At 39.4% G+C, this 7,224-nt stretch overlaps 1 long non-coding RNA gene across 1 annotated transcript; it reads right to left on the bottom strand.

Moving 5' to 3' along the window:
* Positions 1-5,152: 5,152 nt before the first annotated feature.
* LOC109023719 (uncharacterized) lies at positions 5,153-6,447 on the bottom strand. The gene is made up of 2 exons (XR_010131349.1): positions 6,192-6,447; positions 5,153-5,453 (listed from the first exon to the last, which is right to left on the bottom strand). It is a non-coding gene; the product is annotated as an uncharacterized lncRNA (long non-coding RNA).
* Positions 6,448-7,224: the final 777 nt, after the last annotated feature.

The raw sequence follows: 7,224 nt of genomic DNA, 5'->3' as shown, positions 1-7,224 counted from the left end.
TACTTTTTTATTCCAATGTTACAATCTTCAAAGCTATTAAAAACCTGCATTTGAGAACACCGGTTAAAGTCCTTAATATAGCTTGATTATAAACCATTTTTTGAGAAGGAACGAAGCAAGACAACAATTGTTTGCGAATGACAAAATTTCCAGGATAGTTACAGTTAAATCTTTACAAATCTTTTATAACCTTTTTACCAAAGGGCAGATTAGTGTTTTAGGAACTCCTTGCTATGCTTTTATTTCAATGCTCAATTTATGAAAAGACCATATAGATACTATGAGAGAAGACAGCGTAGTGTTTCTACCATGCATTTCATTGCAAGGCAACCCAAAGCCAATTGGCTTATTTTGGCAATTAGCCCATTCTGCATGGTAGTCTCATCTCTTTGTGGGGGGTGGGGATGTTTTTTAGGTGCCCAAGAGCATGCTTTTTTGATTTATAACTACTATTAGGCATCCTTTACAGTGTATTTTCTACCTAGTTATTACACATCAAAGCTCTTTTATAATGTGAAGTAATTTGATACCCCCAAAACTCAAAACGGTAGATAACACAATACATAACAGAACAGAGCCTTTGGTTTTGAGAGGGAACTATCAGCTTTTAATTTTGGGGGTTTCATGAGGAAAACAGGTTTTTTTCCAAAACAGGGTTTGTGGCACCTCCTCTGTTTTTCCCAAGGAGTTCCATGCTGTCAGAAGTTGTCTTAGGGACTCTCATGCATGCATTAAGAGAGGTTAAGACAAAAATGGAGAAAAATAATTCAGTTGACTGAGAAGAGCCTTTTTCCAGAAAACAAGATTCAAGAAGAGAAAAACATAAAGGCCTTTTAAGTATACCTATAACTTGAATATCCACTTTTAATTAAGCTGAGTGCTCTAAGAAAAGCCTTCAAAATCCCTTGTTACTTGACTTTAGCCATGCCAAGCAGTTAAGATTTTTGGCTTTTGAGCGTTACAAAAAGTAACCTCACAGGTGAACCCAATGAGCCTTAATTAGGTTATGACTTATCCACAAGTGTACAAGGTATTTTCAGAGGAGTAATAGGCAGCTTTTGAAACTGTCATTGCAAAACTGAGACTGAGACAGTGAAAGAGAAGAGATCCGACCCAAACAACTCCATTTTGTTTCCAGCCCCCAAGCTGTCCTTGCCCATCCCTGGGTGTAGGCTGGACCAACTTTGGGAGGGGCGAGTTTACAGTTATTAAACTATAGACAGTTTATAGTTATTAAACTATAGTTTAAAACTACAGTTATTAAACTATAGTTTAAAACTACAGTTATTAAACTATAGTTTAAAACTACAGTTATTAAACTATAGATAGTTTATAGTTATTAAACTATAGATAGTTTATAGTTATTAAACTATAGATAGTTTAAAACTAAGATGATATCAGCCCCTTCTTAAGATATACTTCCCTCTTGCCTGGGGACCAGACCAAGAAACTAGCCATAAGATTAAAAACCAGGCTGGGAGCGGTGGCTTACGCCTGTAATCCCAGCACTTTGGGAGGCCGAGGTGGGCGAATCACGAGGTCAGGAGTTCGAAACCAGCCTGGTCAACATAATGAAACCTTGTCTTTACTGAAAATACAAAAGTTAGCCAGGCGTAGTGGTGCACGCCTGTAATCCCAGCTACTTGTGAGGCTGAGGCAAAGAGAATCACTTGAACCTGGGAGGTGGAGGTTGCAGCAAGCTGAGATTGCACCACTGCACTCCAGCCTGGGCAACAGTGCAAGACTCCATCTCAAAAAAATATATATATATATTTATATATTTTATATAATTATATATTTATATATTTTATATAATTATATATATTTATGTATTTTATATAATTATATTTATGTATTTTATATAAATATATGTAATTATGTATTTTATATAATTATATGTAATTATATATTTTATATAATTATATATTATATATTAATATATAATATAAAATTATGTATATGTAATATAAAATTATATATATAATATAAAATTATATATAATGTAAAATTATATATAATGTAAAATTATATATATAATGTAAAATTATATATATAATGTAAAATTATATATATAATGTAAAATTATATATATAATGTAAAATTATATATATAATGTAAAATTATATATATAATGTAAAATTATATATATAATGTAAAATTATATATATAATGTAAAATTATATATATAATGTAAAATTATATATATAATGTAAAATTATATATATAATGTAAAATTATATATATAATGTAAAATTATATATATAATGTAAAATTATATATATAATGTAAAATTATATATATAATGTAAAATTATATATAATATAAAATTATATATAATATAAAATTATATATAATATAAAATTATATATATATAATATAAAATTATATATATAACATAAAATTATATATATATATATATATTAGAAACTATGGCTTAGGAGCTATGCACCTGGAGGCTACAAGATTTTGACACTCCCTAAACTACTCTTAAAATGAGTGTTTAAGATATTTTGTAAACCCTGCCCTTGATGAATCAGCTGGCACCACCCAGATTGACAAACCGACTTAATCTGATTTTGTGGCCCTCACCCAGAAACTGACTTAGCACCAGAAGACAGCCACCATTATAAAATGGTGGAGACTCAAACAAAGTATTGCCACGTGGTTACAGGTCATGTTTCCAAGGACATGAAACAAGATGAAGGCTTATAGCCAATTTTGTTAGTGACGATTTTGTTGGGCTCGCTCGAACACCAGGCTTATGGGGTCCTAGGCCTGCATCCTAACTTAAGATACCCTTTCTTAGGGAAAGACATGCAAAGCACACCAGATTGTTTACAGCTTAAGACCAACCTCACAAATCCTTTTTTATGAATTAGAAATTTACAGAGAATATAAACAATGATCCTTATTATCCCTTTTACCGGTTTGCACAGGGAGAAACCGAAAGCCCATCTGGTAAGAAATGTTTACCCTTTTGCCAGCATACCAGGCTTCTGTGTTCCCTTCCCCCTAGCTCAACTCTAAGCCAAGCATTTTAACGTTTGGAAAAATAACTTTTCCCAGGTTGGAAGAATATTATAAAAGAGATAGAAGCCATTTTAAACCGTGAAAGAAGGAAAAACACCATAGAAAGGAGTTACAATTAGGGTTGCCAAGAGGTATTGCCTCTTTTCCTATTGGAAATATTGTTTCCCCTATTTCTTTGCCTTCCCTATTTTTTCTTTTCCCTTTTGGCCTACTATAGGAGACCTATTGCTTATCTCCAAAATTTTCTTCTGCTTGCAGAGCTGCCTGTTTTAACTGCAGTTAGGGTTTGGCTTAAGAGCAGCATAACGTTCCTCCATGAGAGGTTAAATACCTGAGTTAAATTGTGGAAAACTTCTGTACACCTATCAGGGTCATTAGAAGATTGGACGGGCGCAGTGGCTCACGCCTGTAATCTCAGCACTTTGGGAGGCTGAGGCGGGTGGATCATCTGAGGTCAGGAGTTCAAGACCAGCCAAACCAACATGGTGAAACTGTCTCTACTAAAAAAAAAACAACAAAACATAAAATTAGCTGGGCATGGTGGTGCATGCCTGTGAATCCTAGCTACTTGGGAGACTGAGGCAGGAGAATTGCTTGAACCCGGGAGGCGGAGGTTGCAGTGAGTCAAGATCACGCCATTGCACTCTAGCCTGGGCAACAAGAGCAAAACTATGTTTCAAAAAAGAAAGAAAGAAAGAAAGAAAATCGGCCTAAGTCTCCCTTTACTTGCCTAAGGTCCTAAATAATGAGAAAGGAACTTGAAGGGGCCCCAAATAAAGGAATCCTCAGGTGGTTCCCCTAGAGCTGGCTTCTCTAATTTTAGGTAATCATTCTCTTTGGGCCTGCCTGATATGATTGCTAAAAGAGCTAGGTTGATTTTGCAACGCTTGCAGAAGTTTAGTAAAAAGGCCACGCCCAGCCGGGGGCAGTGGCTCAGGCCTGTAATCCTAGCACTTTGGGAGGCCTAGATGGGTGGATCACGAGGTCAGGAGATTGAGACCATCCCGGCTAACACAGTGAAACCCCGTCTCTATTAAATATACAAAAAAAATTAGCCGGGCGTGGTGGCGGGCGCCTGTAGTCCCAGCTACTCAGGAGGCTGAGGCATGAGAATGGCGTGAACCCGGGAGGTAGAGCTTGCAGTGAGCCGAAATCGCGCCACTGCACTCCAGCCTGAGTGACGGAGCAGGACTCCGTCTCAAAAAAAAAAAAAACCAAAAAAAAAAAAAAACAAAAACAAATACGCCATGCCCTTGTGTAAAAGAAAATAAGCCACTTTTTCTTCAAAGTTTCAGAGTTGAAGGAGTCCCAGTGCTTTAAAATACACTCGAGGGCAGTGCATGTTATACATGATCTATTTCCCATCTAGAAAGAGAAGTGAGAATAAAAGCGTTCTTTTAGTCTCCTTCCTTTTGGTATGTGATCCAGGTTGGAGACAAAAGCAGTGGGGGGAGTTCCCCCAACTATCTTCTCTCCGTGGTTTCTGGATTCCCAGCACCTATTTAAATGGGCCACCAGTGACCTGTGACTGCAGGCGTGACCCTCCAAGCCATGACATCAGAGGAACTCAACTTTTGGGCCTTAGTCACGCTTTCCCCAAGCAGCCTTAGTCCTCTGCCTTTTATTTCCCTTTGACCTCCCAGACTTGTGTGGCCTTTGTGCCTTCCTAAAAAAATGGATTTCAAGAAAGATCATGTAATTGGGCAAGACCCCTTTAAGGGAGGGGGCATGCTAGATTGAACTCTAAATCCTGCTATTATGGCCTATGATAAAACATTTACCCATAGGAAAATGGTTCCGGTTAACTTCCAGACTTAAAATTTCCTTACTAATTAAGTACTATCTTAACTGGAGACAGAATAGGTGCCTTAAAAGAACGTAGGAAGCAAATGGCCAATTTCTACTGATGGGACAATATTAGGACTAAAATCTGGCTGCAGAAGACATTTGATTCCTAACTGTTAAAAGCAGAGCCTTCCCGTTCACAGAAATAGCAGTAAAAAAGCGCAAAATGGAAAAGTTGCGAAGCTGCAATGTACCGTACAGAACCAGCAATGTGTCGTCTCATGAAGAGGATTTTTATTTCCACTAGGTGGCTTAAAAATACCACGTGCTCACCAGAGAAACCATAGAGAAACGTTTATTGAGTTACTGGCTGCCGTGATTCACAATCTCTTCTAGCAGACCTGTTTCCCTGAACTGTAAAGATCCCTGCACATTAGACACACAGAGAGGGTAAGAGACCATGGATAGAGACAGAAAGAAAGTTTGGCCACAGGATAATTGAGGATTCTCTGCCAACACCCGGCTGTCGGAGGCTGCGTCCGGTCCAGAGGCCTTTGAATCATGCCAGAGCGTGCCCTGACCAGAAATTCTCAGTTGCCTCAGAAGTTTTCCCAGCCTCGCATGATGGCAAGGTCTCCCTGTGAAAATGTGGAATATGATGAGGTTTCTCTTCAAATAATCTCATCAATCTTTCATTCTTTAATTCATAGTACCCCCCCCCCCTTTTTTTCTCCTTCTTTCTCCTTTTCCATTTTGCCTTTGTTAGATGCCCAGGCACACCCCAGTACCAAGCGTTATCAGTACCAGCTCACATTCCTTTCCTTATTTGGAAAAATGACTAACTTTCTAGCTCATTACAGACACCCCTTCCCCGTCCTCTCCACTTGTTTTTACGTGCCCACCGTATCTTAAAAAATGAAATGTTTAGCCAAACGGGATTAGTTTAGATTGTATGACCCAACCCCAGCCAATGAGGAAAGGGTACAGGGGCAGGACTTGCATCGCAAATAAAGGCTCTCATGCCCCTTTGTTCAGGTGTGCTCTCATGGCAACTGGCCAAGGAGGCAACCCTCTGTGCAGAAGTAAAATTGCTTTGCTAAGAATCCTTTGTTCGAGTGTTCAATTTCCTTAGGATTTTGAGCGTTATCCCTAACAAAAAGAAGCTAGTTCAAACATGGCCAAAATTCCCAGTACCTGTGGGTAATGGGGGATTCTCCAAGTTCTCCCCAGCAAGCCTCACATCCGAGTCTTTAGTACGGCAGCCAATGCTAAGCCTATGTATTAGGCTGACGGACGCCCGTTTGATTTATTTTAATATAGAGGCTAAGAGCGCCTCGTAATGATAGAACAGATTTTAGGATTGCTCCCATACTCACCACTCCAACGAAGGCTGTACTTTGGATTTTCCTGGCCCATGCACCAAAATGATACAGCTCTGATGAGTGGAGGAGCACCAGGGCTCTTGTCTCATGCAAATTGGATAAAATGACACAGATACACGTGTAGTGGTATTAAGAAGTGGAGAGTTTAATAGGCAAGAAAGAAGGGAGAAGAAGAAAAGAAGAAGGCACCCCCGTACAGAGACAGAGGGAGGGGGGCTCCAAAGCCAAGAGAGGAGACCACAAATGCGGGGCATACCAACCGGGTATATGAGGAGGCTGGAGGAGGTGTTGTCTAATTTGCATAGGGCTTAGGGGATTGGTTTAACCAGGCATGTCATTCATATAGCCCACGAAAAAACTGGCCCTCTCACCCTAGCCTTTTAAGATGCAAATGCAGGGCACCATGATGTTTTACACAGGTGGGGGATATGTAGGGGTAGTCATTTGCCAGGCACATGTGGGGGCAAGGGCAAGAGGACAACGGTGGGAATCGCCATGTTTGAGTGGACCCAGTTTCTAATGGTCTGCATTTGCATATCAAATGTTGCTGGCTGGGCTCTAAGAGCTGGGGCTTTCCTGGTAAACCAGAAACGTTTCTGGAGTTGCTTTAAAAGAAACAACTTTCCAAGGACCCCTTTTCCTCTCCATCTGCCTAAAGTAATTTTTTAGTAACTTCTATAAGTACATGAAAAGATGTTCAACATCATCAATCATTAGGAAAACACAGATCAAAACCACAATTAGATACTGCATCACACTCACTAGGATGGCTATAATTAAAAAGACGGACAATAACAAGTGTTGACAAGGATGTGGAGACATAGGAACCCTTGTGCATTCCTAGTGGAATGTACAAGCAGCAGCTTTGAAAACCAGTGTGGCAGTTCCACAAAAAGTAAAACATGACTTTTTTTTTTGAGACGGAGTCTCGCTCTGTTGCCCAGGCTGGAATGCAGTGGCGCAATCTCTGCTCACTGCAAGCTCCGCCTCCCGGGTTCACTCCATTCTCCTGCCTCAGTCTCCCGAG

Source organism: Gorilla gorilla, chromosome 18 (assembly GCF_029281585.2).
Source record: "Gorilla gorilla gorilla isolate KB3781 chromosome 18, NHGRI_mGorGor1-v2.1_pri, whole genome shotgun sequence".
Classification (NCBI taxonomy): domain Eukaryota; kingdom Metazoa; phylum Chordata; class Mammalia; order Primates; family Hominidae; genus Gorilla; species Gorilla gorilla.
Note: the sequence above shows the minus strand (reverse complement) of the source record. Positions and strands in the feature narration are given on the sequence as shown.